Consider the following 11,218-nt stretch of genomic DNA (forward strand, 5'->3'; position numbering starts at 1 on the left):
TCTCTCTCTCTCTCTTTTCTTTTCTCTCTCTTTCTCTTTAATGCCATTAAAGGATTTTTGTCCTTATCTAACCTTGGCAAGGAAAGGGTGGAAGTCTGTATTTTTTTTTTTATCCTTGCTACTAAAATGGTGACCATAATCCTGAAAATTGTCTCTCAGTTATTAGAATCTATAGGCACTTTTTCTCCATTTCCTCTCCCCCTTTTTTTGGCCTTCATATCCTGCCATCTCCTATCTTTTCCTCATATGCACCCTAATGTCTTATCTGTCACCATAGAGATTGTAAAATCATAAAGACCTGTGGGTCTAGCATCTGTTCTTAGGAGGAAATAAATGAGTGTGTGTGTGACTTTGGGAATAAAGTATTGCTGAGACTAACGATTACTCATTCATTTTTTTTTTGTTTGTTTATCCCTGAAACAAACAATTATTGAGCACCAACCATGTCTTAGGCACTGGGAATACAAAAATCAATTAGCATCATGCAGACCCTTTAACTGTCTCCATTTCAGTAGGAGACATAAACACTGGATTGCAATACGTTGTGCTCAGACACGATAATAAGAGGTGCATAGATCAAAATGGTCTGACACAGCATATGAAACATCCATAAAACACCTTTCCACGGTTTCCTCAGGCCATGAGCACGGGCAGAAGGTTTGTTTCTGCGGTTACCAAAGGTCTCATCTGAGACCCACCAAAGTCAGCAGAAACCTGAGAGTGAGCCGGGAAGTCACGGTTCAGGGACACTGGTTCAGGGATAGCAGAGGGGAATGAAGACATGAATGCCGAGCTGGGCGCTGCAGGTGTTGGATGGTCAAACCAAGCTGCGTGGATCCTGGTATAAAAAGAACATCAGAAGCACTTCTCTCCGTTCCAAGCAGAAGGGACCCTACTCCATAGCCTTGCCTTCCTCTGACTAAGACACTGGCAGCCAACTCCTTAGTGTTTATCACACTATGGTGTCCTTGAGAAGTGTGACTTCTGCCCCACCCCACCCCTGACTGTTCACCATCTGCACATTGCTGGAAACCAGGTGTTTTAGCACAGAGCTTCAGGCATGAGAGCCGGCACGAGAGCGACCAGCAGGGCTGGCCAGTGCCTGGTGCTATGCCTGGCTTCCTCGCCCTGCATGTTGATTGGCAGAGGAGATAAAACACAAAAAGAGCACCAGTGAAGGGATAGGAGAGTAGAGCGAGGGAGAGAGGAAGGGAGGACAGGAAGCAGGGAGGAAAAGCAGCGGCCAGGTTGTCAGGAGATAGTGTGCAGACACTGAATTAAAAAGTGGTCCTAATTCCCTTCATGGAACTCTTTTTTTGTTTTGGTCCAGTTTTGAGACAGAGTCTCGTTCTGCTGCCCAGGCTGGAATGCAGTGATACAATCTCAGCTCACTGCTACCTTTGCCTCCTGGGTTCAGGTGATTCTCCTGTCTCAGCCTCCCAAGTAGCTGGGACTACAGGTGCCCACCACCACACTTGGCTAATTTTTGTACTTTTAGTAGAGACGGGGTTTTGCCATGTTGGCCAGGCTGGTCTTGAACTCCTGACCTCAAGTGATCCACCAACTTCAGCCTCCCAAAGTGCTGGCATTTACGGGCATGAGCCACGGTGCCCAGCCCTTAATGGAACTCTTAAAGGCAACACAGTGCTTCACTTTATACAAGAAAGCTTGGAACAGAAGAAGTAGTTACTGCCACTCTTCTTTGAAATTGTTGAGTCCCCTTTGCTTCTTTGGGTACATGGAGAAGTTACCAAGGCAACCCGAGCAGGGGGATGCGGAGGCAGGCTTTTCTCTCTGTGTCCTTCAGGTTTGGTACAATGCTGCACACATGGTAGGCGTGAGGGAGGAAAGGGCAGAAGGAACAGACAAAGCTCAGCTATTTTTTTTTTTGGCATTGAAATTGCACTCTTTTGGGGTTTTTTTAAATTATACTTTAAGTTCTGGGATACATGTCCAGAACATGCAGGTTTGTTACAGAGGTATACACATGCCATGGTGGTTTGCTGCACTCATCAACATTAGGTATTTCTCCTAATGTTATCCCTCCTCTAGTCCCCAGTCTCCCGACAGGCCCCGGTGTGTGATGTTCCCCTCCCTGTGTCCAGGCGTTCTCATTGTTCAACTCCCACTTATGAGTGAGAACATGCGGTATTTTGTTTTCTGTTCTTGTGTTAGTTTGCTGAGAATGAAGGTTTGCGGCTTCTTTGCAGCATCTGTGTGCTTCCAATAGTTCCCAGCCACCCTATTTTGGACTTGAGTCACTAGAGGGTGGCAAAGGAACATGAAAAAGCTGCAGTTTCCGTCCCTGCTGGGCAGGGCTGCCTCAGACCTGAGCTGAGGACTCAGGAACTTCATTGACCAGGCAGGATTAGAGATCGGAAGAATTCCAGGCTTCAGCCTTCCCTTTAATTCAAGATGTGTATCCTGCCTTTAATCAGAGGGTAACCTATGTATTTGTAGGAAATAATAAGAAAAAAGCTGCTTATTGCAGAGCCATGTAGAATTATCGGGTGGAAGTCAGAGAAAGAGACGGCGGGTCGACAGCTCCCAGCAGACAGTGTGACTCAGCAGGAAAGCCGGTGGGAATCCGAGCTTTGGGACCAGAGTGCCCTGGCTCGGCAATCCTCACCAAGTGGCTGATGCTCAGCATCCCAGTTGTTGTAAACAGTAAAAGGGTGACGGTAGTCACTTCTACCTCATTGGGTTACTACACAAAGCATGAAAATGGATCAATATTTTTAAAAAAAAACAAAAAACCTCTCCTAAAATAGCAGGGAACCATACAGATGTCAATCCAACTATTACTATTAACCATGTGTTCAAGTCATGAGGTTGTCTACTTAATGAGGTTCTTAAAGTTTGTTGACCTTAAATAAGGTGATACAGAAAATATGATGAAGTACAGGGTTTATCTGAGTACAGAGCTTGAGAATGGTCACCCGGAAAACACAGATCCCAAGAGGACAAGGTCCATGCTCTCAAGTGGGGAAGCCAAGGCTGTGCTTACACTGGAAGAGGTGGTTTTAGCAAGGTTGCAACGTTTTCCATGCAAGGCTAGCAGACATGTTACAGCGATTTGACGAGGGCGGCTTGCTCCATTCCATCGAAAACAGCTTCAACATTCTGTGAGGACAAGAGTAACGTTCTGAGGGCTCACCACTCAGAGGGTCTTATTTCTGGTGCTACTCGGTCATTCCTAATCATTTACAGGAAAAAGCAGAAGTTGCAACAGCATGCTCTGTGACTCAGCCCATCTAGCTGCATTTCTCTCAAGGTTCAGAATATTTTGAAGTTCCAACAGTTTTAAATTTGAATTATTTAATTCTGCAAGTTCTCTAGAAGACAGTAAGCTCTAAAAGGGAATGAACTACGGTCATTGCTCTTATATTCAATATCTTTTTTTTTTTTCTTTCTTCTGCTTTTTGTAGAAGTGGGGTCTTTCTACGTTGCCCAGGCTGGATTTGAACTCCTGGGCTCAAGCATCGTCCCACCTCAGCCTGCCGAGCAGCTAGGACTGTAGGTGCATGCCACCTGGCAGATTTTTTTTCTTTTTTTCAGTTTCTAAAATGAATGAGTAAAGATACTTACATGTAGCAAAACCATATAATTTACTAGCTAAAATGAGCCTTTTTTTTTTTTTTTAACTGAAAGGAAGCACTGTTAGCAATTACTCCAGGAAACAGGTTAAAAGCAGAGCTGTCCTGGGCCTGCCGAGACACGGAACGTGGGATTGCTCGATGGATCCAGCTTTCGCTGTGTGCTGAAATATGGTTCAGGGCACGCTGCTCGGGGCTGGGACTGCCCTGAGCATATGACAGTATTAAGTCATTTCACCCGCATAACAACACAGCGAGGCTGGTACTGTGACTACTCCTATTCTACAAATGTGTATCGACCCCCTGCTGTCTTCCAAGTCTTTCAGAATCTTGGAATGCATCAAAACACAACAAGCAAGATGTCTGTCCTTTCAGAGGAGGAGATGAGGAAGACAGACAGTAAATCACAAACATAGCAAACAAGTAAATTACACAGTTTGCTAAAAGGTACTGGGGCTACAGATGAAAGAAGGGCAAAGCCAGGGGATTCAGTGTTGAATGAGGAAACTCAGGTAGAGAACACCATGTCAGCGGCCGACATCTCCAGCTGGCTAGTAACAGAGCCCCACTCTAACTCGGGCAATCTGGCCACGTTCCTGCTTTTCACCTGGACTCTTCTCTTTCAGCTCTGACGTGCATCAAACCGTGCAGCATATTCAAATTCATGTTCTCCGTCAGTGGCACAGAAGAACACATGAAACCTGGCAATACTTCCTTGAACTAAACTCAGTGTCCCCCCTCCTTCCACCCCCGATTGACGCCAGACATTTGCCACCCTGGGGACTTGATCTGGGTGACCCTGGGTTCACAGGAGACGCTGGGCCCCTGGAACTGATTGTCAACCCAGTAGGCATGGAGGCCACGTCTCTGTTCTGCCTGGAGAACTTTTTGATCATGAGTTTGTGGAATCGGCCAGCCAAGCCCACCAGACAGGACTAAACAAATAACTCTAGGGGGAGAGGCCAGGCTTCCTGAAAGTCTAAATTGCTTGAACTAATGCTGGCATTTCAGCATTTTGAGCCATTCAAACCACATGATGTCAAGCTTCCTCTCCCCTACCCCCATCTCCTCACCCTGTTCTCTTCTGCCTCTTGACCTTCCTCATCTTGTGACTCTGGCAAAACTCCAGGGTGGCTATTCAACTTGTCTCAAGATGCCCTGTGCCAAAAAATAAATAAAAAGAAGGAAAAAAAAGGGGGCAATTTCTGTCTCCAGGGCAAGGGCTGCTGGGCTCAGCCAGGTGGACGTTGCCAAGAGCCCAGCAATAGCTCCAGGCTAGGCAGGGAGCACAAAGGAATATTTAAATTTAAAACTCACTGCAGAAAGGAATTGAGCACATTCTCAACATTCTGAGTCTGCGTGTTTATGTTTAAATATTCCAGCCCCTAGCCTACACACCATCCAGTAAGTAAATCATGGTGAATATTTATTGAGGGCCTACTACATGCAAGGCAGTCTGCTCACCATTATTGACTTGTGTGGACACTATGGCTTTCACCCAAAACTGTCATTCTGTAGGCTGCCTTTTCATGTCTACAAAGCAAGGGAGTTTACACTGACGGTCTCCAGAAATTTCAGCTTTAATGACTGGGTGTAGTGGCTCAGTCATTGTATCATTGTATTGATACACCTGTAATCTCAGCACTTCGGGAGACGGAGGCAGGCAGATTGCCTGAGTTCAGAAGTTCGAGACCAGCCTGGGCAACACGGTGAAATTCTACAGAAAACTCTATAAATTTTTTTTTTAAATTAGTTGTGTGTGGTGGCATGCACCTGTGGTCCTCGCTACTTGGGAGGCTGAGATGGGAGGATGGCTTGAGCCCAGGAGGTAGAGGTTGCAGTGAGCTGTAATCGTGCCACTGCACTCCAGCCTGGGTGACAGAGCCAGACCCTGTCTCAAAAAAGAAAAGAGAGAGAGAGAAAAAAAGAAAAATTCAGCTCTAAAATTGTGACTCGTTCCTTGCTCTACTGTAAGCATCCTGAAAGCAATTATGTCTCCTTTATCTTGTCTCCTAGCATCTAGCACGGGCCATGACATGGAGGAAATGACGGGTAAACGTCCACTGAGCAAATCAAACTTCTGAAATAAGGCTCTTCAAGAAGGTTTCAACAAACAGTCAAAGGCTGACTCACATGTCCACTCCAAATGAACGAGAAAACATATTATACAATTTTCCTGCTGTTGAACAGCTGGGCATAGAAAGCTTTTACCCTCCACAAAAGAATATTGACTAACTTATGCAAACCTGTCAAAATCTAAAAGTATTTTCCAACACACAGTCAAATTATATGACAAACAGGCCTTTATTTAAAAATAAGCATCATCTTTTGAAGAACTAAGTTAGAAGACTTATACGTCTTAATTTCAAAACTTACTACACAGTGACAGCGATCAAGACATTGTGGTACTGGCATAAAATGGCATGAAAATCAGTGGAATAGAATACATATTAGAATACATAATAGAGTTCATACATAAATATGCCTGTACATTTATGGTCATTGACTTTCAACAAAGGTGCCAAGGGAATGCAAAGGAGAAAAAATAGGCTTTTCAACAAATGATGCTAAGAACAACTGAGTATCTACATTCAAAAGAATGAGCTTGAACCCCAATCTCACACCATGCACAAAAAGCAGCTCAAAATGGATCATAGACTTAAATGTAAGAAGTAACACGAGATTCTTAAAATAAAATATAGGGATAAATCTTCTTGACTTTGGATTAGGCAAGGATTTCTTTCTTTTTTTTTTTTTTTTTTTTTTTTGATGGAGTCTTACACTTGTTGCCCAGGCTGGAGTGCAGTGGCACGATCTCATCTCACTCACTGCAACCTCTGCTTCCCAGGTTCAAGCGATTCTCCTGCCTCATCCTCCTGAGTAGCTGGGATGACAGGTGCCCACCACCACACCTGGCTAATTTGTTGTACTTTTAGTAGAGATGGGGGTTCACCATGTTGGCCAGGCTGGTCTCAAACTCTGAGCTCAGGTGATCTGCCCACCTTGGCCTCCCAAAGTGCTGGGATTACAGGCATGAGCCACTGCACCCAGGCAGCAAGGGTATCTTAGATCCAATCTCACAAATATGGAAGCTAAAAGTAAAAGTTGATAACTTGGACTTTCATCAAAATAAACAATGTTTGTGCTTCAAACAACATTGTCAAGGAAGTGAAGAGACAGCCAAGAGACTAGGAGAAAATATTTGCAAATAATATACCTGATAAGGCGATAGTATACAAAATATATAAATATTACAATTCTATAATATAATGACAAAAACTCAATTTAAAAATAGGCAAAGGGGCTGGACATGGTGGCTCATGCCTGTAATCTCAGAACTTTCAGAGGCCAAAGAGGGTGGATTGTCTGACGCCAGCAGTTCAAGACTAGCCTGGTCAACATGGTGAAACCCCATCTCTACTAAAAATACAAAATTAGATGGGCGAGCTGGTGCATGCCTGTAATCCCAGCTACTCGAGAGACTGAGGCAAGAGAATCACTTAAACCTGGGAGGCAGAGGTTGCAGTGGGCCAAGATCGTGCCACTGCACTCCAGCATGGGCAACAAAGTGAGACTCAAAAAAAAAAAAAAAAATTGGCAAAGAATTTGAATAGGCAGTTCTCTAAAGAACATGTGCAAATGGCCATTAAGCACACATAAAGATGGTCAACATCGTTAGTTACTAGAGAAATGCAAATAAAACCACAATGAGTTGTCACTTCGCTCCCTAGGATGCCTACAGTAAAAAAGATAGGCAATCGCATGTGTTGACAAGGATGTGGGGAAATTAACCAACATACAGTGCTGCTGGGAATGTGAAATTTTGCAATGAGTTTGAAAAATAGTTTGGCAGTTAAATTTTCAACACATCGTTACCATATGACCTAGCAGTTCGTCTCCTAGTTCTGTATCCAAGAGAAGCGAAAACATATGTCCTAGTCAAAGACATGTGCACCAAGCTTCGCTGCAACATGATTCGTAATAGCCGAAAAGTATGAGCAACCCAAATGTGCATCAGCTGATGAATGGATAGACAAATGTGGTGCCATACTCACACAACAGAATGCTATTCAGCAATAAAAAGGAACGGGGTGCTCTTACATGGTACAACATAAGTCAGCCTCAAGAACATTAAGCTAACTGGAAGAAGCAAGTCACAAAAGACCATGTAGTGTATGATTCCACTCATGGGAAATATCTAGTGGAAGCAAATCTATTGAGACAGAAAGTAAATTAGTGGTTGCCTATGGCTCGGCATGGGGAGACCAGGGAGTGACCTCTGTGGGTACGGAAGCTCCTTGGGGAGTAATGAAAATGTCCGGAAATATGATTGTGATGGTAGTTACACAACTCTGTAAATATATGAGCATTGAATTGTATACTTTAAAAGGGTAAATGCTATGCTATGCAAATTGCATCTCAATAAAACTTGTTTTAGTAAAAACATCAACTCTTGAGGGCAAAAAAAAAGGCTTAGTTTTAGCCAAGTTTCTAACATCCAGCAAATGACAAGAGGAGTTAAGTGCTGGAGTCTAGTACTTAGAGGTGACTGTTTACCTTTATTATCTATTTAACTATGATAATAGTAGCATCTAAGTTCCCAGGACAGAGATGATATCATTATCAATCGCCATTTGCTATTGGGAAGTTTTAATGTCTAATGTTTTTTGGTTCCTGGGGCTAGGAGGTCTTACTGCTTGAGGATTCCATTAAGTCTGCCTGCATCTTACTGATGGGGAAAATTGAGGGAACACTACAATGGTGTATTGAGACCCATTATGAAAGCTAAATAAAGTGGGAGCAGAGAAGGAAAAGGTTGGCCTCTGAAAAATATACTCAGTACAGGGCACTGACGGTCAGGACCTCGGCAATGTTGGTAATGAAACTGCCATTGCAAAATTATGACTGAGACAGTGAAAGAGATCTGACCGAACTGACTCCATCTTGCTTCTAACCTTCAAGCTGTCCTTGTTCATTCTTCGGCTGAATTAACTTTGGGAGGAACTTTATAGTTTATAGTTTAAAACGAAGGTGATAATAGCCCTTTCCCAAAACAAACCTCCTTCTTACCTGGGGACTAGACTGCCTTTGTAGAACTAAGAAATTACCCACAAGATTAGAATTATGGTTTAAGAGTCATGCAATCGGGCTACAGGATTCTGACCCTCCCGAAGCTGCTAAGATCAGGGCTTGAGATATTTCGCAGACCCTGCACTTGATGGATCAGCTGGTACCTCCTCACGAGCCTTCCCCCCATTTACCAAATTATTCTTAAAAACTCTGATCCCTGAATGCTCAGGGAGACTGGTTTGAGTAATAATAAAACTCCAGTCGGCCAGGCACGGTGGCTTACGCCTGTAATCCCAGCACTTTGGGAGACAGAGGCGGGTGGATCACGAGGTCAGCAGATCGAGACCATCCTGGCTAACACGGTAAAACCCCTTCTCTACTAAAAATACAAAAAAATTAGCCGGCTTGGTGGCAGGAGCCTGTAGTCCCAGCTAATCGGGAGGCTGAGGCAGGAGAATGGCGTGAACCCGGGAGGTGGAGCTTGCAGTGAGCCGAGATCGTGCCACTGCACTCCAGCCTGGGCAACAGAGCAAGACTCCATCTCAAAAACAAAACAAAACAGAAAACAACAACAACAAAACAAAACAAAACAAAACAAAACTCCAGCCTCCTGCACAGCTGGGCTCTGTGTAAATTATTTGTTCTCTATTGCAATTCCCCTGTCTCGATAAATCGGCTCTGTCTAGGCAGCAGGCAAGGTGAACCCATTGGGTGGTTATAATAACAGCAAAGGTCGCACTGTTCTGGCACAAGGAAGACCTTCAGGAAAGAGTCATGAAGAGAAGGAGTGAATGATGTATGTCTGGAAAAAATATCAAGCTATTCCTCTCAACCATTCTTATTTGACACAATCACTATTTGTTTTTGAGAAAATAGATTATAAAATTGCCCTGCTTCTTGGGAGTAGCATGGACTTTCTTCCTCCTCCTGGGTTTTCAACTGTAACTTGATCTTTTCTCAGTCAGTTGCTGGGCTGAATTCATCAGTTCAACAGCTTGCCCAGCATGGACTGCAGGTCTGACGATTTGGCGTATGTATTTACAACACGTATCTGAGAAAGCTGGTGCCGCTGGCACCTAACACTACCCATTCTGAAATGGTGCTTAAGGTCAGAAAAAGGAATGCTGCTGCTCAGTGAAGCTAACAGTAAGAAAGCTGTTTTTTGTTTGTGTTTGTTTTGTTTTTTGGTCTCTCTTGCATTTTTAGATGTTTGTGTTCTAATTCTTCCCCCTTCTACTCCAGGAGAATAGTGACAGATTGGAAAGATGAGTGACCTAGTTCAAGAACCCAACCATCGGTGGAGTGCTCTGTGCCCTGTGAATGCACAAGCAGACTGCAGAGGCGCCAGGTATCCTGTCTCTGGAGATCAGGCCACTATGCTTACAACAAAGGCAGATGGGGGAGGACCCAGAGTGTGTCAAAGTCATAATCACAAGGCCAGTGCTACAGCCTGCTTATCACCAAAGATAAAGAATGAACGAAAAGACACCTTCACAGATAAACTAATCAGAATTTAACATCATACGTAAATGGCAATAGCAGCTTCCTTTTCACATGTATTTCAGGAAGAAAATCATTTCTTCCTGCCTCTTCATGTATTAATTTAACATGCATTGATTATCTACCCCATGACAGACAGTGTGCTAAGAAAGTTACAAGCATAAGTAAAGCTCAGACCCTACCATAGACCTAAGATTTCACAATCCAAGAGCGGGGCAGACCTGAACACAAGTATACATGGTAAGATTCAATGTGTGATACAATTAAAAATACATTGTGATCGGCCTGGCGCGGTGGCTCACACCTGTAATCCCAGCACTTTGAGGGGCCAAGGAGGGTGGATCACAAGGTCAGGAGTTCAAGACCAGTCTGGCCAAGATGGTGAAATCCCGTCTCTACTGAAAAAAATACAAAAATATTAGCCAGGCGTTCTGGCAAGCGTCTGTAATCCCAGCTACACTGGAGGCTGATGCAGAAGAATTGCTTGAACCCAGGAGGCGGAGATTGCAGTGAGCCGAGATGGAACCACTGCACTCCACTCCAGCCTGAGTGACAGAGCGGGACTCAGTCTCAAACAACAACAACAACAACAACAAAAACCAAAAAAAAAAGCAACAAAAAAAAAAAAACCACTGTGATCAAACTGTGGGACAGTAAGGCACTCCCCCGCAAAATAACTTTCAGGCCCCGGATTCTGTGAAATGTCTCTCAGACAATTGACTAAAAACACACACTTCCTCCTGCATTTTCAGATTCATGGATTAATTTTCTATGAAGGACCTCCTATGTCAGGAGTCTGCAAACTTCAGCCCCTGTACACCAGTCCAGCCTACTGCCTGTTTTCATAAATACGGTTTTATTGGAACACAGCCACGGTCATGCATTTAGGTCTTGTCTATGGCTGCTTTTACCATAGTGGCAGAGTTGGGTCATTTAAAAGAGATCACGTGTGAAAATATCTACTCTCAGGCCATTCACAAAAAAAGCCAAACACTTTACTAAGAAAAACATTTCCAATACATTTAACAGCAAAGGGTTCGCATAGAGAAAAC

This window comes from Mandrillus leucophaeus, unplaced genomic scaffold (assembly GCF_000951045.1).
Source record: "Mandrillus leucophaeus isolate KB7577 unplaced genomic scaffold, Mleu.le_1.0 Scaffold15, whole genome shotgun sequence".
Classification (NCBI taxonomy): domain Eukaryota; kingdom Metazoa; phylum Chordata; class Mammalia; order Primates; family Cercopithecidae; genus Mandrillus; species Mandrillus leucophaeus.